Here is a 22,404-nt window from a genome sequence, read left to right as displayed (position 1 = left end):
GCTGCCGCCTGAGCCAAGAAGGCTTATTTTAAGCTGTAATATGTTTTATAATTACATAGACTAGCGGTAAAAACAAATAAGTATTGGAAGGTGGGATTCTTCCTTCAATCTAACCTTAGTTGAGTTGGTGCCAATACGAGACAAAAAATGAGATTTATAAGTTGTTAGGGTCACTCCCTCAAACTTTTCACCTCGAATGTCTTCTGACTAGTTGACAATAAAGATAGACTGTTTTCATCCAGGGAATAATAATCGTACCGTTTGCAGACATTTCGATTTTACGCCATCTGGCTGTCTGCTCGTCAATTTCGACGTTCCGTTTTACTCTAGGTCCGCTAGATGGCAGACAGAGTAAACCGGATCTCTCTCGGGCGTCTATGGCTGAGATTTAATTAATTTTGTCGGGTAAATACCAAATGTATCACCAGAGATCTTTTACATGCCGACATCGTACGGCATGGAGTGTCGAATGGACTTTTTTCGCCCTTCAAAAATGCGACTACCTCTGCCGGTTTTGAACCAGCTATATTAGGATCCGGAGCCCGACACTCTACCACGGATCCACAGGCGCAGCTATACCCAGGGAATGAACAACGACAAGGAAGACCGGAAATATTGGTGGTAGGTTGTCAATATTGTATCGGCCCCAAGGTTTTGAGGCTTTCGTAGACTTATTTATTAAATTGTTTTCGCTGTTTTAACTAACCTCCAACTGAGCGCTCGAGTCTGCACAGCCCCATCGTAAAACAGGTAGGTGTGTGACGTCACATATTTAGCACACATTTGCGCTATTTCATGAAAGCTACGTTTGCGATTTTCAATTTTCATTTCTTTGCAAGAGGTAACCTTCTCTTTTATCTGTCAATTGAGACATTACACATACCAAGTCTTTTCCGGTTTCACTAAGAGATGGCGCCAGCGAACAGTACGCAGCGTATGAAGTTGACACATACGTCAGTTTGTTCGTCTGACATTAACCTACCAACACACACAAGTTGAGTCCGCCAAACACTAGCGTCTGTGTTGTATCGTTCACTGATCATGTCGACGTTAGTGTCTGAAAAACAACATTTGCGGCACGTATCGCTTTTCTTAATTAATCAAAGGAAAAAGCCTGTGGAAAGTCAACGTTTGCTGGTAGAAAAATATGGTGAGCACGCTCCATAGATTAGAACAGGTGAGACATGTTTTCGACAATTTAAACGTGGTGATTTCAATGTGAAATACAGTGCGCACTCTGGTAGAACACAAAAGTGCGAAGACGAGCATTTGCCCGGCGAAACCGTTAATGCACAACTCCATCGCCAACAAATGATTAATTTAAATCACGTATTGATTGAAAGACGACAGGAATGGACCATAAGACATGGCAAAGTTATTTTGTCACACGACAACGCGCCGTCTCACACAGAAAAAGCAGTGAAAGACACCTTGAAATCGTTTGGATGGAACATTCTGCCGCACTCGCCGTACTTTCCCGACCTGGCACCATCTCACTGTCACCTCTTCGCATCAGTGGGGCACGCGCTCACAGAACAGCACTTCAGCAATTTCGAGGAAGTTGGAAAATGGCTCGACAAATCGTTTTCCACAACAGAAAAGAAGTTTTTCTGGCTTGGTATTCATAACTTACCTGAAAGATGGGCGAAGTTTGTAGAAGCTGATGGCCAATATTTTGAATTGTAAAAAATGAATTTCCCTTGAAGATTACCCCTCTTTACCGCAAAAATCGGCAAAAACTTATGCATACACCTGGTAATCGTACCGGTACGTTAAATATTCTTGGCGATATACGCGTTCAATACAAACACTAAAAGCGGCTTAAATTTTTCTTTCCATATACCCGTTGTCGATGAGCCTAACTTAAACGAGCAAATGTATCTCCCGCGATTAACAAGCAGTGAGATAGCGATTCAGTACGCGTTCCTTAAAAGGAATTGATCTTAGTATAAATTCTAGTATACCTTTCAAGTCTAAATTCAGAAAAAGTAAGCGATCACAAGACAAAGATAACATGGATTGCAATCAGAACGAAAACGGCTATCTGGACCCGAGTTTCAGAAAACGAGAAGAAAGCTACTACAAGAATAGATAGTAACCCTTTCTTGATCAGCGATGCAAATATTTCCACAGTTATACATGCAGTACTCGCGAAAAGGTGTCTTGAATTCACATGTTCAAATGTAAAGGCTTTTCAGCAAAATATGAAAAGGTTATCGAACTCTGACATTGCACAATGACCAAACCAAGCATTTTTCGATATCGGTCTTCTCTTTAAAACTGATCAGTTTGCCTTTTCGCACAACATGCAAAGCACTGCCTCATTCATGTGAGATCAGCCTGTACAATTTAAAATTCGTATTTCTTTTGATCACTCTGATTATAAAAATAAAGTCAATTTCATTTTCCCGCGAGTATGCCACTTCTACAACTGATATAATATAATATTATAAATTCTAGTAGACTGTTCAAGTCTAGTTCAGAAAAAGTAAGTGATAACAAGTTAAAGACAAGATGGATTGAAATCATACCGGAAGGCGGTTATCTGCACCAGAAGTTCGGAAGTCGGAAAGAATGTTACAACAAGGATAGATAGTTTTATTTTTAGATAGGATAGTAATAATTAGAGTCCGGATTTTTAGGTACTGATAGGTTAAAATGCAAATTTACTTAAGCGAACAACACGTATATACTACCCCGTACAGCGGTTATGCTATGAGATTTGCATAGATATTAGGGGTACAGCCAATATAACTCCTTGAATTTATGTTACTCTTGCTACATTATGGTACAACGGGTTACATGATATTCCTACAAACCAAATCACTTGCATTCTAACCTATTGCCACCTGAAAATTCGAGGTCTAGTAATAATAATATGGCAAAATTTAACGAGTATCATAATTTAAGTATCTTAGTGAGACAATTCAGTAAAAGGGACTCGAAACGGAAATCCAGTGAAATTATATGCCAAAAGACGGAAAGTACATACCGACTAACTCAAAATATTTACCAATAGAAAACACAGGTTAAGATTATATATATATATATATATATATATATATATATATTGAAAGAATGCATCCAGACAGACTTATAAAATGAATAATAGGAACAGGAGTAAAGTTGAGTACTTTCCTTAATCCTAATGGGCTTATCCGCAACTATTATTATTATTATTATTATTATTATTATTATTATTATTATTATTATTATTATTATTATTGCTAGTTGTTTTACGTCGCACCGACACAGATAGGTCTTACGGCGACGATGGGACAGGAAAGGGCTAGGAGTGGGAAGGAAGCGGCCGTGGCCTTAATTAAGGTATAGCCCCAGCATTTGCCTGGTGTGAAAATGGGAAACCACGGAAAACCATTTTCAGGGCTGCCGACAGTGGGGTTCGAACCTACTATCTCCCGAATACTGGATACTGGCCGCACTTAAGCGACTGCAGCTATCGAGCTCGGTATTATTATTATTATTATTATTATTATTATTATTATTATTATTATTATTATTATTATTATTATTATTATAAAACTGTGGTTTGATAAATCAGGAAACAAATAAAGAACTGATACATCGCAAAGAGCTTACAAAATCACCTGGAAAAGATACAACAAAATATCTATCTTCAAAATATAAAATTACGACACTACAACACAGCCATCAAACCAGAGGCAATTTATGCATCCCAAACCCTAGTAACTGGCGCAGGTCACAGGTAAAAAACATTGAAAGACAAGAGAGGAAAATTCTCAGAAAAATCCCAAAACCAAAATAAGAAAATAAAATTTAGATGAATACGAAACGACAACAAATTTATCAGATCGCAGATACGATTATAGAAAGGTGCTTAAAATCCTACGGACACCTACAAAGAAAGAATAACAGGCTGACAAAGGGACTTCTATATCGAACACAATTACTGAAAAATCACAACCGGCTACTGGAAATAAACGAAGATCTACAAGGAATTAGTATTACCGAGAAAACCATTCAAGACAGAACAAAATTTAGAACCTTAGTAAGCAATCATATATTATTTTCACAGAAACTAAGAAGAAAATTTAAAGGATGGACGGAAGAACGTGGAATGGCACTCGGTCAACGAGTCAAGGATACATTGTGCTTAACGTCCCGTTGATTGCTATAACTTCGGAAATGTAGACGCATAAATTTGGCAGTTTTAAACGCTATTTTGTCTGCTTAAGTTTTCCCTGAAATGCGGTCTTTAACTTGCTAGTAAAACTAATCCCATAGGTCTATCGCATTTTAACATTGTTTTATACCAAGGAACTATGTCGGAGTTCTATCATGCAATCTGGAGCATAGATGTCGATCCCCTTACCAAGTACATTAAGCAGTCCGAATGATCTCTCTCTCTCTCTCTCTCTCTCTTCCTCTTACCATTCCCTCAATCCTGAAGATCGTGATGTCCCAGTTACTAGCATAATGGTGTCTATCCAGCGTCCGAGATCGTACATGATCCAGGGACACTTTCTGTGACGAGGAGTCTCTCTAGGGTCCCTTGACCACGTCCAGTAATGTGGCCAAAAACTGAAGAATTGGTTGTTTACATGCAGGGTGTTCCCAAATATTTGCGAAGTAATCTCGGAGGTAGACAGAAAACAACACAAAAATTCCCTATGAATATGTGACGTGGTTCTATCGTTTACGAGCTACGCCTGTTTAGATTTATTAGCTTGAATGCTAAGGATTACGTTTGTATCAGGCATGCAGTTACGGACATTGCAGAAAACATGATATAGGCTTTTCGGCTTATGCCGTGTCAAGAAAACAGCGTGAAACGCTTTATGCTTCGAAGAGAACTTTGCTCAGCGTCTTCAGAAGAAAATCCTCAACTGTTCACGAACAAGACTTCTACAACAATGAGGGTTTCAATTTAAGAATGATTTACCGTACTGGTACACTCATTCGTCACCAGATGGCTCGCTGTATGCTGGTACAGCGCTCCAAGCGGGAGCTGAGGATACCATTAAGCTCCAATTAAGATGTTCATCACACCGTGCGTGCGTGAGGAGTAACAGAGAGGTCATCAGACGAATTAGGCACGAATTCGGTAGAAGAAATTAATGGAAAATAATAAAATAAAATGAAGTGCAACGAAAGACACCGAGGATAGAATAGAACAGAGCTGAAGATTGGAAGGGGATTGGGGATGGGGGTGGCATCAAAGCATCAATGTTGACATTTCCGAACTTCGCCAGCGTTTGGGACAATGTTGCCATCAATGCCTGGAGTTTTCGAACGTGTCCGACAGTCAATGAGGCGGCGTGTCCAAGCGCATTGTGGACATGCTGAGCACTTCTCGTATTATAGTGCACCGACAGATACTGGGCATGGGATGTGGCAGGTAAAGCTATGTCTAGACCTCGGATTTTTTTACGTAGTAATAGGATGGAATGCAGCCCGCTCTTTCTCAATGTAACGAGAGTAACATGAATTCTAGGGGTTCTGATGGCCCGTACACCAAATGTTTATGCAAAACTCACAGCATGATCGTTGTGCAGGATAGACTATACTTGATACTCGCTTCAGTAAGTTTGCATTCTAACCAATTACTACCTAAAAATCTGGCCTCTACCAACTACCAACACTTCCCGCACTAAGTTGGAAAGTCTGTATCTCGTAAATGAACATCCGGAGAGCACATGTTCATAGGGACTTTTTCTGTTGTTTTGGGGTGTACTATCCGCCCCCAGATTACTGAACACAGTTTTTCAAAAACTCTGAATAGTTACCAACCTGATCTTGCTTTCAAAATAGACTCATTATTGTGCAAAACTGTCCAAGATTTATACTTAAAGTATCTTTCTCTAGCGCCACATTTCAGATGCATAATGTGTCTGTAGCTTCGTCCAGTCTTGACTATAGTGCGAGGGAAACGAAACCATACTTCCGTGACAGCTGTGTCATGGCATTCTTTGTCATAATTATTTTTATTTTTGCCTCACAGGTACCGTCACCGATTATGACTGATACATGGTACAACATTTTGGAGACAGTTTCAATTTCTTTAAACGAGGGCTTCTTGTTAATTTATTGGCTTTACTATTATTATTTGCGTATAGACCCTGTTGGATCACGCAGTGCTTTCCTGATTCGCCTTTCTGGTCTTCCATATGGCTTTCATTTTTTTCTCCCTGGGCTCTCTTCCTTTCTTCGGTCCACTTTGTTCCTGGGCTCCTTGCAACTTCATTCTCTGGCTGTACTATCCATCTGTTTACTTTTTTTTACGGAACAGATTTCTGTTGTAATATTTCTGATATATCTATCTCAGCTTTCTTCAGGTCCATTTTGACTCCTTCGATCCATGGTAGGCTCTTTCAATTTTCTGTTGTATGAAACGAATGTGTGCGTATAAGCCTTCTTGTTGGGAGTCTTTGAACGTGTCCATAAAATGTCAGTCTTCGTTTTCTAATACCTGCTGCCAGATTGGACAGTTTTACAGTTGCTTTATAGCATTTCAGTCTCGATCAGTGTTCAGTTTTCTTCTAGACCAAGAATTTTCCTCTTGATATTTCGTTCTTCCTTCAGAATGTTCTCTCGATCCCCTTCCCTATCGGGTACCAGCGTTTCGCTCACGTCTAGAACTTTATGTTTGATCACAATATTGCAGTGCCTGATCTTCGTGTTTGTGGATATGCGGGTTTTTTTTTTTTTTTTTTTTTTTTTTTTTTTTTTTTTTTTTTTTTTTTTTTTAAATGTCGAATGTTCACCAGTACGCTCTCTTGAGTTTCTGGAAGCGAACTTTCCGTGCTTCCTTTTCTAACCCTGCTGGTTCTACAAATTCACCAACGTATTTTAAGTTTGGAACCCAATTTATCTGTCCGCATTTTGTGTTTAATTTCTGAATGTTTAATCTAGTACAAATTAACGTAGTTTTCTTAAATGAAATTTGCAGCCCATCTTTTTCAGCACATTCCTTGAGGACTTACATCTATTTGATTTCTGTGATTTCACTGTCCGCTAGTATTGCTAGGACGTCTGCGAAAGCCAAGCAACTGATCTTAATGCCATCTTTTCTTCGTCCGAACTGAATTGGTTTCCAGTTATTGGCTCTATCTTATATCACCACTGTAGCTTTCTTCGTGTCTACATCGATATTTATCTTACTTTCCTTTTTATTATAATAATCTCATTAGTTCTACGTCCCACAACTACATTTTCTAACGGTTTTTAGAGACGCCGAGGTCCCAGAATTTTTTCTCGTAGGAGGTCCTTTATGTGCTAGTAAATCTACCGACACGAGACTGACGTATTGGAGCACCTTCAAATACAACCGGACTGAGCCAGAATCAAACCTGCAAAGTTGGATCTGAGCCATTCATCCCGTTATTTTCTCTTTTACTTTTGGTTATCCTCTTTCATTTTTGTATTGCCTCAATGTCGCGCTGAATTACCAACTGCCCTAGTGGCGATGGGATGGCAGCTATCAGCTGTGGCTTCATTCATTTAGGTACAGCCTCGGCATTATCAGGTATAAAAATAAGAAACCACGTAAGACTGTCTTCAGATCTCGAGGTTCAAACCCGCTCCCTAATGCGAGCTTACGACTATATAACTCGTATTGAGAAGCCAGAGCGCTGGGAGCGGTTCATCTTACAAGTGACTATAATAAATTTAGGATCCTATTAATGTATTCTTATTAGTTAAGTATTTAGACCACACGGTGTTGATTGTGTCGATGGCTGGTGGTACAATGGTGGTGAGGTAGATTGTATAGGCTATATATCTCCCTCCCCTCACCCCGGTATCAAATATTGGCAGGCGGTGGAGTGGTACAGGAGGGGGAGAAAGAAAGATATTGTTGTCACGACGTCTTGCAATGTTTAATAACTCTACTCGCGTCGCAACAAAGATATATCATTTCTTAGGTCTTCCACAGCAACGGGAACCATATAAAATGCCGTGTTGTACACATTAAAAATCAATCCCTGGTAATAATTTTCGAATTAATGTACGGGAAGCAGCATCTATTTAAATGTACGTGATGATGATCCTAGATGAGCTTACGTCAGGATTCCATGAATCTCGAAGAGCTTATGTCAGGAGGCCATGAATCTCGAAGAGCTTATGTCAGGATTCCATGAATCTCGAATAGCTTATGTCAGGAGGCCATGAATCTCGAAGAGCTTATGTCACGAGGCCATGACTCTCGAAGAGCTTATGTCAGAAGGCCATGACTCTCGAAGAGCTAGTGTCAGGAGTCCATGGCTCTCGAATAGCTCATGTCAGGAGACCATGACTTTCGAAGAGCTCATGTCGGGAGGCCATGACTCTCGAAGAGCTCATGACAGGAGACCATGTCTTTCGAAGAGCTCATGACAGGAGACCATGTCTTTCGAAGAGCTCATGTCAGAAGGCCATGACTCTCAAAGAGCTTATGTCAGGCTGCCATGACTCTCGAAGAGCTAAACTCAGGAGGGTATTGTCCTGGACCAGCTTAAACTTGGATACAGTATTCATACAACTATCTAATTACTTAAGAGGTTTTGGATGGGGGCGTCATTAGAAAAGTGTGTAACTTGACTAAACGTCCGCTTAGCAGTACAGAACTAAATCAGTGGGAGATAAGAGGCCTACAAGTTCGATGTAAGTTTACAAGACAAAGTAACGAAATTATCAGAATTTTTGGTAGGGCTACACCAACCTGATAACATTTATTCTGTATCTGCTATTTCTGAACTGGACTAGAACATTTTTTCCTGCCAACTTAAAATAATCAAATTCACCATAGTATGAAAAAAGAAACCAGTTCTCCCTTTGCGAAAATCTTGCTAGTTGCTTTACGTCGCACCGACACAGATAGGTCTTATGGCGACGATGGGAGAGGAAAGGCCTAGGAATGGGAAGGAATCGGCCGTGGCCTTAATTAAGGTACAGCCCAAGCATTTGCCTGGTGTGAAAATGGGAAAACACGGAAAACCGTCTTCAGGGCTGCCGACAGTGGGGTTCGAACCCACTATCTCCCGGAACGCGAGCTCACAGCCGCGCGCTCCCAACCGCACGGCTAACTCACCTGGCTGCGAAAATCTAATGATGAAAAATGTTTCTCCCGGTCATGGTCATCCATCAACGGCTGTTCATTTCAGATGACAACCAACCATCAGACATAGCTTGCCCTGTTGCTAGGTAACAATACCTTTCATCACAGCCTGCACGGTTGCTATGGTTACAATTCCTTCACATATTTGGCGTGTTACGTTCGGATGATCCCCAGCCATAAGCCATATTTATACCAATATTGGATGCAACAACCACTAAAGTGATTAATTTTTCGCCACTCGTAATGTAAAAGATAGCTTTCCTAGTCTGTTCCGTAAATATAATATTAATGCATAGCAATTCGTCCTCAATTTAGAGGCGGCCTGTAAGACAAAAGTGTACTTTGTACCAGCTAATATTACATAATGGAGAAACAAATAAAAGTCTATTGAATGTTAAAGAAAATCACCTAAGGCGGTTTCTTAAAATAATTGACTATTTCAAGGCATAAAGTGCAATGTCAATAATCAAAGATTTTGGCAGGTGGAATGTCTTGCAGAACTGAACGAATTTTTGAGGTATCGTGCTCCTCCTGCAATTAGCAAGCCTATGGCTGCATTCACTTTTAGATTGTATGCGTCCCTGTAGAAAACGTAACAGTGGCCTCGTATATGCCCTTCTTCTCATGATCAACAGCTTCAGATTGATCCACGCAGGATTCGAAGTGGACGGTTGGATCGAATATATATCCTACATTGTTGTCTTTGTAGGTAATTATAGCGATCATTCGAGTGCTCCCATTCTCTGCCATTCCAGAGATCTCGTCATGGACGGTGATTCCTGTTCTTCTGAGGGCCTGGACGATGGTGGTTTTTACTTGACGCCTAGCGACGTGCAGACTTTCGCCGTGCTGGCAAGAAGCAAGGACTTGTGCAAGTGTTTCTGCCTCTTTGAGGCATAGCCTACAAGAAAATATTCCTGAGTGGTGTGATAAGTATAAATGATCAAAATTAGCTGGAAAATTAAAATGTAAATACAATTATATCAAAAAACATCATATCCAGTATTTAACCTATTGTGAATGTGTATAAATACTTGGTTTGTGTGTTTCAAATATTAGAAAAGCTATGGCAATATCAAAGTTGTGGAGTTTTACAGCCATCATCTCCCCTTCAAGAATCGTCTTACTGTGGAATGCCCCGATAATGTATATGTCTCATCCCTTGAATTCCTAAGCTTGCTGTATAGAGAGGTAATCTTTCAATGTCAACTTCTAAAATGTAGAAATATCGCATATCGATTATCGAAAAAAGAACGAATAGACGGTGGATATATATACACAAGACAGCTTCATTTCATCTTAATATCGAAATGAAAAAAGGTCTCTCAAGACTGGGAAAAGAGAGAGAAGTAGAAAAAAGTTACTAAAATTCACTTCATAAAAATATTTCCAATCCTGCAGAGGAAGTATTGGATGTTGTGTTCCTCGTTGTTCGTTTCTATAACGGAGTGAGTTCTCGTGGGAATATTGGTTGATGGAAGGAAACCAATGCCAGCGAACTCTTCAGGGAAATAGACTGAAGTAATGTGGGATTCTAATGTCACGTATAAAAAATGATTATTGTAAGTATTGGAGAGATTCGTCTCTCTCCGACTCGCTCAGGAATTAAAAACTGCATGTACACTCACAGTTCTCGGTATAAGAAAAAAAAATACATTGAACTTCCCTTGAAGGTGATATTGTGATTTCTCTACATATCTCACGTCTATTGATATAGGGAAACGGAAAGAAAATATCTGATATCGAGAGAAGCAAGAATTCCACCTACAGGGTATATGAGAAATAGAACTGCAAAGGATAGACCACTTTTTAACATTTCTTACCAGAAAAACGTAAAATTGAGCAATTTCCTCAATCATGCCGCAAGTTTAAGGGCTAAAGAGCTCGGGAAGATTTCAAATTGCGAGTCTTGGAAAGCTTTACCAAACTAAAAAAAATTTCGAAAATCACTTCCGGCCTAAATGCAGTTCCGGAAAAACAGTCTAAAATCGCTTGTTTCTTTACTAGTTTTCCCTGTTATTAAAATACTAGGCAAATTAACTGACTTATATAATTATTTCTGTAAGGTAATCCTTGGTTCAGTGCCCTCAGGCGTTTTTTGATTTTCTGAAAAATGTCCACACCGAATGTAATTATAAGGGCTTAAGTGAAACTCTGCATTGACTCACATTAGCGCTCGTAGTGGTGCTTAAGTGAAACAAAGCATTGGCTCACACTAGTGTTCGTAGTGGTGTATAAGTGAAATAAAGCATTAACTGACATTAGCGCTCGTAGTGGTGCTTAAGTGAAGCAACGCACTGACTCACATTAGCGCTCGTAGTTGGTGCTTAAGTGAAATATTGCATTGAATCACATTAGCGCTCGTAGTGGTGCTTAAGTGAAACAAAGCATTGGCTCACACTAGTGTTCGTAGTGGTGTATAAGTGAAATAAAGCATTAACTGACATTAGCGCTCGTAGTGGTGCTTAAGTGAAGCAACGCACTGACTCACATTAGCGCTCGTAGTTGGTGCTTAAGTGAAATATTGCATTAACTCACATTAGCGCTGCAATGGTGCTTAAGTGAAATATTGCATTAACTCACATTAGCGCTTGCAATGGTGCTTATGTGAAATATTGCACTGACTCACATTAGCGCTGGTAGTTGGTCCTTAAGTGAAATATTGCATTAACTCACATTAGCGCTGGTAGTTGGTGCTTAAGTGAAATATTGCATTGACTCACATTAGCGCTTGCAATGGTGCTTAAGTGAAATATTGCATTAACTCACATTAGCGCTTGCAATGGTGCTTAAGTGAAGCAACGCACTGACTCACATTAGCGCTCGTAGTTGGTGCTTAAGTGAAATATTGCATTGACTCACATTAGCGCTTGCAATGGTGCTTAAGTGAAATATTGCATTAACTCATATTAGCGCTTGCAATGGTGCTTAAGTGAAGCAACGCACTGACTCACATTAGCGCTCCTAGTTAGTGCTTAAGTGAAATATTGCATTGACTCACATTAGCGCTTGCAATGGTGCTTAAGTGAAATATTGCACTGACTCACATTAGCGCTGGTAGTTGGTCCTTAAGTGAAATATTGCATTAACTCACATTAGCGCTGGTAGTTGGTGCTTAAGTGAAATATTGCATTGACTCACATTAGCGCTTGCAAATGGTGCTTAAGTGAAATATTGCATTAACTCACATTAGCGCTTGCAATGGTGCTTAAGTGAAATATTGCATTGACTCACATTAGCGCTTGCAATGGTGCTTAAGTGAAATATTGCATTGACTCACATTAGCGCTGGTAGTTGGTCCTTAAGCGAAATATTGCATTGACTCACATTAGCGCTTGGAATGGTGCTTAAGTAAAGCAACGCACTGACTCACATCAGCGCTGGTAGTTGGTGCTTAAGTGAAATATTGCATTAACTCACATTAGCGCTTGCAATGGTGCTTAAGTGAAGCAACGCACTGACTCACATTAGCGCTCGTAGTTGGTGCTTAAGTGAAATATTGCATTAACTCACATTAGCGCTTGGAATGGTGCTTAAGTGAAGCAACGCACTGACTCACATTAGCGCTGGTAGTTGGTGCTTAAGTGAAATATTGCATTAACTCACATTAGCGCTTGGAATGGTGCTTAAGTGAAACAACGCACTGACTCACATTAGCGCTCGTAGTTGGTGCTTAAGTGAAATATTGCATCAACTCACATTGGCGCTCGTAGTGGTGCTTAAGTGAAGCAACGCACTGACTCACATTAGCGCTCGTAGTTGGTGCTTAAGTGAAATAATGCATCGACTCACATTGGCGCTCGTAGTGGTGCTTAAGTGAAGCAACGCACTGACTCACATTAGCGCTCGTGGTTGGTGCTTAAGTGAAATATTGCATTGACTCACATTAGCGCTTGCAATGGTGCTTAAGTGAAGCAACGCACTGACTCACATTAGCGCTGGTAGTTGGTGCTTAAGTGAAATATTTCATCTACTCACATTGGCGCTCGTAGTGGTGCTTAAGTGAAGCAACGCACTGACTCACATTAGCGCTCGTAGTTGGTGCTTAAGTGAAATATTGCATTGACTCACATTAGCGCTTGCAATGGTGCTTAAGTGAAGCAACGCACTGACTCACATTAGCGCTGGTAGTTGGTGCTTAAGTGAAATATTGCATTAACTCACATTAGCGCTTGGAATGGTGCTTAAGTGAAACAACGCACTGACTCACATTAGCGCTCGTAGTTGGTGCTTAAGTGAAATATTGCACTGACTCACATTAGCGCTCGTGGTGGTGGTTAAGTGAAATAAAGCATTGACTGACATTAGCGCTCGTAGTGGTGCTTAAGTGAAATATTGCATTAACTCACATTAGTGCTTGGAATGGTGCTTAAGTGAAACAACGCACTGACTCACATTAGCGCTCGTAGTTGGTGCTTAAGTGAAATATTGCACTGACTCACATTAGCGCTCGTGGTGGTGGTTAAGTGAAATAAAGCATTGACTGACATTAGCGCTCGTAGTGGTGCTTAAGTGAAACATTGCATCGACTCACATTGGCGCTCGTAGTGGTGCTTAAGTGAAGCAACGCACTGACTCACAATAGCGCTCGTAGTTGGTGCTTAAGTGAAATATTGCATTAACTCACATTAGCGCTGCAATGGTGCTTAAGTGAAATATTGCATTAACTCACATTAGTGCTTGGAATGGTGCTTAAGTGAAACAACGCACTGACTCACATTAGCGCTCGTAGTTGGTGCTTAAGTGAAATATTGCACTGACTCACATTAGCGCTCGTGGTGGTGGTTAAGTGAAATAAAGCATTGACTGACATTAGCGCTCGTAGTGGTGCTTAAGTGAAACATTGCATCGACTCACATTGGCGCTCGTAGTGGTGCTTAAGTGAAGCAACGCACTGACTCACAATAGCGCTCGTAGTTGGTGCTTAAGTGAAATATTGCATCAACTCACATTGGCGCTCGTAGTGGTGCTTAAGTGAAGCAACGCACTGACTCACATTAGCGCTCCTAGTTCGTGCTTAAGTGAAATATTGTATTAACTCACATTAGCGCTTGCAATGGTGCTTAAGTGAAGCAACGCACTGACTCACATTAGCGCTCGTAGTTGGTGCTTAAGTGAAATATTGTATTAACTCACATTAGCGCTTGCAATGGTGCTTAAGTGAAGCAACGCACTGACTCACATTAGAGCTGGTAGTTGGTGCTTAAGTGAAATATTGTATTAACTCACATTAGCGCAGGTAGTTGGTGCTTAAGTGAAATATTGCATTAACTCACATTAGCGCTTGGAATGGTGCTTAAGTGAAGCAACGCACTGACTCACATTAGCGCTCGTAGTTGGTGCTTAAGTGAAATATTGCATTAACTCACATTAGCGCTTGGAATGGTGCTTAAGTGAAACAACGTACTGACTCACATTAGCGCTCGTAGTTGGTGCTTAAGTGAAATATTGCATTAACTCACATTAGCGCTTGGAATGGTGCTTAAGTGAAACAACGTACTGACTCACATTAGCGCTCGTAGTTGGTGCTTAAGTGAAATATTGCATTGACTCACATTAGCGCTTGGAATGGTGCTTAAGTGAAACAACGCACTGACTCACATTAGCGCTCGTAGTTGGTGCTTAAGTGAAATAATGCATCGACTCACATTAGCGCTTGGAATGGTGCTTAAGTGAAACAACGCACTGACTCACATTAGCGCTCGTAGTTGGTGCGTAAGTGAAATATTGCACTGACTCACATTAGCGCTCGTGGTGGTGGTTAAGTGAAATAAAGCATTGACTGACATTAGCGCTCGTAGTGGTGTTTAAGTGAAACATTGCATCGACTCACATTAGCGCTTGCAATGGTGCTTACGCGAAAGAACGCACTGACTCACATTAGCGCTCGTAGTGCGTAAGTGAAATATTGCACTGACTCACATTAGCGCTCGTGGTGGTGGTTAAGTGAAATAAAGCATTGACTGACATTAGCGCTCGTAGTGGTGTTTAAGTGAAACATTGCATCGACTCACATTAGCGCTTGCAATGGTGCTTATGTGAAACAACGCACTGACTCACATTAGCGCTCGTAGTGGTGCTATGGTAAAACAAAGCATTGACTCACACTAGTGCTCGTAGTGGTGCTTAAGTGAAATAAAGTATTGACTGACATTAGCACTCGTAGTGGTGCTTAAAGTGTAACAATACATTGACTCGCATTGGCGCTAGTAATGGTAGAAAAAGGCAGACTGGTAATATAATCAACCGGATGACGATGCTTACGAAAAGGATTGTAATTTTTAGGAATAAATAAAGAATTTATTCTCATACTTTATTACATTTACCTAAAATTCGTAGCTCATGTCCCTAGGATGTTTGCAACATTGATTTGCTTGTCTGAACTGTAGATTTTAATTAGAAAAAATAACCTAGAAAATAAAGTAGTTTTATATACTCATTTCTGACCGATATCTTATTCATTATATTAAATGCGGAATACAACGTACTGCAGATTTCCGACAGTGATTTCTTACAGAAATACCGGAAATGCACAATTAAACTGACGATATTCAGTGTGGAATAACCCGGGCCGTAATAATAGTAGGAGTCTGAAATTTCTTAGATATGCTAACCAAGCAGTGCGTTAGTGAAGTATGCCACAAAATATATTAGTTCAAAGTCTTGCCACCAGAAGGAAATGTGGCGCTGCAAGCATCAGAACATGACGTTTTCGGTAACTCGGACGTCAGAATGCTCTTCCGGAGGAATGGCAATGTGTCGGCTCCTTTGGCTATTGCAGGAACAACCATTGTATTCAACTTGCGTGACTGTTTGGTGGTGTTTTTTACAAGCTCCTTCATTCTTGGTCCGGTTCTCTTTGAGGAGATTATCCCTGTTAAGTGCACAGTGGATTCTGCACGCTATAGGAACCTCCTTGTGCAACACATGAGTCCAGGTTTTCAAGAAAGAACTGTAACCATACTGTTAGTTTCACGCAAGATGGGGAAACATCACTTGACGCACGCCAGGTGAAAGATTGGCTGCGAGAATCCTTCAGTAACGATAATATATTAACTGGGCATTTTCCAGATGCGTGACCTTCAATGTCTCTCGACCTAAATCCATGTGACTTCTGGTTGTGGGGATATTATGGACATATCCGGGTTCTACCTGATTTAAAGGGTAGCATACAACGACATGTCACTCTGATTTCACGCGATATGCTGCGGACAACTGTCAACCAAACCGTGTTACGGATTCAGCATGTTTCTGAGTTGAGAAGCCGCATCGAACAGTTTTTGTAAACATAAATCGTAATGAACGTGCCAAAAACAGCCGTTATCATGTGTTTGATCTTGCCTGCCTTTCTCTGCAACCCTACCTCTGATTACAGTGCCATATTTTATCCTGTGGGAAGACTTGGAACTATTAATTTATTTGGCGTATTTCGTGATCGCATACATTATTTAACATATCTACGAAATTTCATAATCCTACGATCATTACAGCCCGTTCTGACCTACGCTGAACATAGTGGATGTAGGTTTTATGAGCGAACTATTAAATGAAGCACAACAATGGGGCTGACAAATTCTCAAAAAGTGAACAATGTTGGATGCGTAACAATATTAGAAGTGGTTAAAAATGGAATACTTAGAGACGATCATAAACAACAATGGCAGATAGACATAACGGATAAAGAGAGCAAAAATGAAGGGCGTAAGTGTTCTGGCTTGTATTAGAAAAAATTGTATAGGAAGATGCCAAACATCGAATACAAAGTTCAAAAAATATACTTAATTCACTATTTAAAACAAAGTTACCGTCTGGAGCAGAAATTTGGGGAGTAGATGATTGAATTGTAACACCAGATATAATTGTGTTCAGTAAATTTGCCAAAATAATAATGGGATTGCCAAGGTATATGGCAAATAATGGGGTGAGAATGGTGTATGAAGGAGTTAGTATACGGGGAGATAATGTTAAACGAATAATCAAGTATTGTTTGAGGCTAAAGACAGGAGTAGGAGGTGAAATTCTAAGGGTAGCATACCAGTACCAAATGAAATGTCACAATGAGGGTTACTGCGTGGATGAGTTGAAGAAACTATTGGATGACATAGGAGCGGGGTACTATTGGGAAGGAAACTTATCACGGGATGATATATAATTGTGTAAAAGGGTGACCCAAAGAGTGAAAAACATTTTAAAGACAAGCAATAAACGCAGAATGTAATAGGAAGAGAATAATGGTTGTACTTTGTAAAAATAAGTAAAAATATGACAGTAAGGACTGAAATGTTAACAAAAAGGGAAATAAGAGGTAAGATTTTCTGGTTGATGGGAGTAAATAAAAATAAAAGTATAAAATAAAAAATTAAGAAAATCATGCATCTTATGCAATAAAGATATAGAAGTGACTCGCCTATTAAAAGACTATAAGGAAACAAGAAAGATCGAAGAGAAATATGTCAGTGAGAAGGATATGGTAAAAATCGAAAATGAACCGGAATGTTACACTGTTGTTAAGTTATTAAACATGGAATTTAAGACACCAGGGAGAATAGCAAAACTATGAAATATTATAAGAGTAATGTGGGAAAGGAGAGGAAATCAGAACTCCGTGCTTTGTCAATGATATTGTTATATTATCTGAGTCTGCAGAAGATCTTCAGAAATTGCTGAATGGTAGTCTATGTGCACAGTGTTGGAGAAGGAGTCAAAATCCTCAGCATGTTTCCACTCATTGGACCGGGTGAGGAATGGAACGAATGAAGCCCCATCTAGCGGCGAGGACAGGAATTGTGGCGGCTGCCGAAGCCTGTCGCACTCTCCTGGAGCAATGTTTAATGACTGACAGATGAAATGAAATTATATCGGAGAATGTTGAACGAATGAATGGTGACAAGGAAAACTGGAGTACGCGGAGAAAATCCTCTCCTGCTTCCGCTTTGTTCGGCACAAATCTCACATAGAGTGACCGGGACTTCAACTACGGAACTCAGCGGTGAGAGGCCGGCGCGCTTCCGCCTGAGCCACGGAAGCTCTTTGGAGAAGGAGTACAGGATGAAAATAAATAAGTCCAAACTAGATTAGGAAATTAAGTTTAAAAAGAAGTAGATAAATATTGTTACTTGGGTAGTAAAATAACTATCAATGGAAGAAGTATGAACATAAAATACAGACAAACACAAACAATAAAGGGCTTTCATAAATACATTTTCTCACTTCAAAAATGGAATTAGAAAGATGTTTTTGAAGACTCGTCTGGAGTATGGCATTGTACGAAAGAAAGTGAATAGAAGCGTTTGAAATGTGGTGTTACAGAATAATGCTGAAGGTGAGATGGATAGATCGAATCTGGAATGAAGAGATACGGAATCGAATTGTTGAGAGAAGATCTATTTGGATAAATTTCGCGAGAAGAAGAGAGGGAATGATAGAACACATCCTCAGACACCCAGGATTTGTTCAGTTGGATTTTGAGAGAAGTGTAGGCGGTAAGAACGGGAGAGGTAGACCACGGCATGAATATGACAAGCGGATTAGAGCAGATGTAGGATGCAGTAGTTAAATACAAATGAAAAGTTAAGTACAGGATAGGGTGTTGTGGGAAGCTGCATCAATGAACTGCGGGGCTGAATTGTTCAGACGGTTGAGGCGCTGGCTTTCTGACCGCAGATGGCAGGTTCAATCCTGGGTCAGTCCGGTGGTATATAAAGGTGCTCAAATACGTCAGCCTCTGTTAGTAGATTTACTGGCAAGTAAAAACTACTACGTTACTAAACTCCGGCACCTCGACATCTCCGAAAACCCGTTAAAGTAGTTAGTGGGACGTAAATCCAATAACATTATCATTTATTCTGAATGTAATGTGCTAATGCAACACGACCAAAATTATGAGTAGTACCTTTGACAACATCTAGACGCATTAGTGCTCTGAATGTCATTACCCGACACCCCCCATGCCTCTGAGCTTCCATACTGTCAAAGACTTAAATGTGACAGAATTCACATTTTGCTACATTTTGCTTAAGCGTGAACCAAGAAGACCAACAAAAATATGCTGCATTCATCAAGAAATATTAACAGACGAGGAATGAGTACAGAAATGAACTTTGTGCTAGCAATGTTATCCCTGAGCATGTTTTAGCGCCCTGGGCTCAAAAGAACTGGTCGATAAATTCGTTCGCCCACCGTTAAAAGGATCTGTTACAGCGATACGGAGTGCATTATCCTTCTCTTTAGACATGTTTGAAACTCCATCACATCATTTTGTAAGATTTATAAGTGAATCCCTCTTGTGCACCCTCCACATTTTTTCTTTACCTTCCCTTTCGTTATCCCGGGGTCTACCCTCTCTTCAGTTTAAAAATAAAAAAGAAAGTCAAATTGTGTATCTCGGCCCAGGAAGGCGAGGACCATCAATGGCGTTCTGATCAAACAGGAGGAGAGCGCTGGAGCTATTGGTTCGTTTCAAAAGGCATTCACACAGTCTGGGTAATGAAACATTAAATATTCAACGAAGTGAGTTCCCCTACCTCCTCTTAACCTCTACACATACGAGCCCGTTCCTATCTTCATTGGAGACCTTACACTGCGCGTCTCCAATACGTTCCCTCTCCCGCTACATCCCCAAACAAGCCTGTACAGTGCGGGTTAAAAATTGTCATTATTATCCTTATCATTATTAATAGTACTAATAATAGTAGCTATTCTTGTATCAGTTTTAGTAGTACAAATTCGAAGGAGTTCCTCAGGGGTGTTACATATGGCCTACACTCTTCAATATATTTATTTTTGTGTAAATTAGCGACGCAACGCCCGGCTCCTTGGCCAACAAATCAGCGTATTGCCTTCTATTCCGAGGCCACAGTTCGTTCCCGATAAGGTCGAGAATTTTACTCATATCCTGTTAATTTCTCCCGCTCAGCGGCAAGATTTTTCTGTTCGTCTTACTGCACGTATATTCATTCACATACAACACATTACAATACCAGCTACTAAGAAATATATAATAAAGGTACTTTTATTACGTCCCACTAACTACTGTTACGGTTTGGGAGAAGCCGAGATGCCGTAATTTAGTCCCGAAGGAGTTCCTCTACGTGCCAGTAAATCTACCGACACGAGGTTGACGTATTTGAGCACCTTCAAATACCACCGGACTGAGGCAGGATCGAACGTGCCTAGTTGGGATCAGAAGGATAGCTCCTAAACCGTGGGAGCCTCAGTCCGGCTAACAAATACAAAATGGATACATCTCTCCACCTAGGGAGGGCGGGAGGAAATGAATTCGATCGTAAAATTGTGCTTAATTCACATAAAGTATAGTAACGACCCCAAGTAACTGGGAAAATGATTCCCCTTCCTTCTATTAACCGCTACACATAGAGTGCATTAATAACTTCATTGGAAATCTCACACTGTGAATCCTCAATACGTCCCCTCTGCTCTTGTAAAATTAGAGTTACTGAAATATTTTCATCATTATCCTTGTTACTATTATTAGTAGTAAATAGAATTGCTAATTGTAGAAGTATAAATTCGAAAGGACTTCCGCAGGGGTGCTGCATAGGACCAAGATTTTTCAGTGTATTGATTCAGGGTGTAGGAAACGTACAGAATTATCCATATGTCTCGTAGGGACTTGAAAAATCTATGTTAGACATAGTAAAGCGAGTCATATCAATAGATCAGGATCTCGTCAAGTTTGCATCCTCAGTAGCTGTCATAGCGTACGTTTAGTCTGAGATGCTACAGGGCAGTCAGCAATAAAAACAACAAATATGACACCATGGCAGAAGATCTTAGTTGCACAGTGAACGAATTTTGTATGTGGACGAGTCCAAGTGCTGTGCCATGAGTGAGAGGGTAGGAACGTTCAATTTGCTAGTTGATTCGGAAGTGTTCGCATCAGCTCTTGGTAAGTGAATGCCCTTGTGTGTTTTTCTCCTTCCTGTCATAAGACCAGCCGGCGACTACGTTAGTTTCACAAGGCTTCACTTCACTTCCAGTAGCATAGAAGTAGTTACCTCTTCTGCTACCTTCCTTCTCCTATTTTCCCTGCAAGCCCGTGGCTTCGCGCAACTTCGTGCCATCACATAGTAATTTCACTATAACAAGAAAGCTTAATGCGTCTTAAAATAAGAAAAATGTGAATCCTCAATGCAGTTGTACAGCGATTTCGTGCGCAATATCACACTTTTATACCTAAAGACAAAACAATTTATGCGTAGTTAAAGAAATTTCGGGAGAATAGCTAACCTGTGCGATGCTGTACAAACAGGCCGACGAGAACCAGCGGCTGAGACCATCAAGTATAAGCCAATAGCCCTGTAAGTCAACAATTCGTGCAAGCCACGATTTACACACGTTTCAGTCAATGTTAGGTATATAGTTCTAAGCAAACCACACAGGCAGCTGCTGAGAACATGGTAGAAGGTGTTACAATCTATGCCTGAATATTACCATCAAGAAAACATAATTCATGATCATCACATGAGAGCCAGGTAGCTTTAAGAATGCTACGCCAACAATCGATGGCTCATCAAAAGAGAAAGAGTGAATACGTGTAAAATACCTTCGAGCATGGCTTTGTGGCGACTTAACATCAGACATTGAGATAAATTTCCAGGTAGAGAATGCTAAGATTGCTTTAACAAATACAAACGAATGTATAAATGTACATATTTGCACATTGGCCTTGGATAGGATTTACCAAATGCAACATGTGTTCTCCACTTATATATGGTTACAATGAATAACATTGTGACCTTTAAACCATAGCGCTACACAGTTTGCTCACAGACTCGACACAAAATGTTATAATCATTTGAAGTATCGTTATCTATGCCTGATTTACATTCTACCTTACTCTCATCATAAGTTCGTTGGCACTCCTACAGGAAGCTTTGCAAAGTTCTACAAAGCCCCTAAGCATTAATGAGCGAGTGCTATGTCACAGTTTTCTGAAAATACTTTCTAAAGGGGGTTCCCTAGGACCAGATTCTTTAGTGTGTGTTACGTCAGTGAAACTGTGCTGTAGAAGGGTTAAATGTGGACTCACCGTAAGATGCTCAAAATGCAACGGACAGCAAGATTAACCAATAAAGAAGACCTAAAACATACAAAACAGATATTCAGAACTGCTAGTTAACAGTTAAAAGGAGAAAGAATACATACATGGGACACATCCTGCGGAATACCAAATAGTACTTTCTACAGTTGATTATACAGAGTGTATCAATACAGTATGATCAAACAATCAGAGAACATTCGTCGCACGTAGAAGAAGAAAATGTGTTCCGGAAAAGATTTATTTCCATCTTAGAAGTCGTTTGTTA

Source organism: Anabrus simplex, chromosome X (assembly GCF_040414725.1).
Source record: "Anabrus simplex isolate iqAnaSimp1 chromosome X, ASM4041472v1, whole genome shotgun sequence".
Lineage (NCBI taxonomy): Eukaryota > Metazoa > Arthropoda > Insecta > Orthoptera > Tettigoniidae > Anabrus > Anabrus simplex.
The sequence above is the reverse complement of the archived record's forward strand: the minus strand, read 5'-3'. Positions refer to the sequence as shown.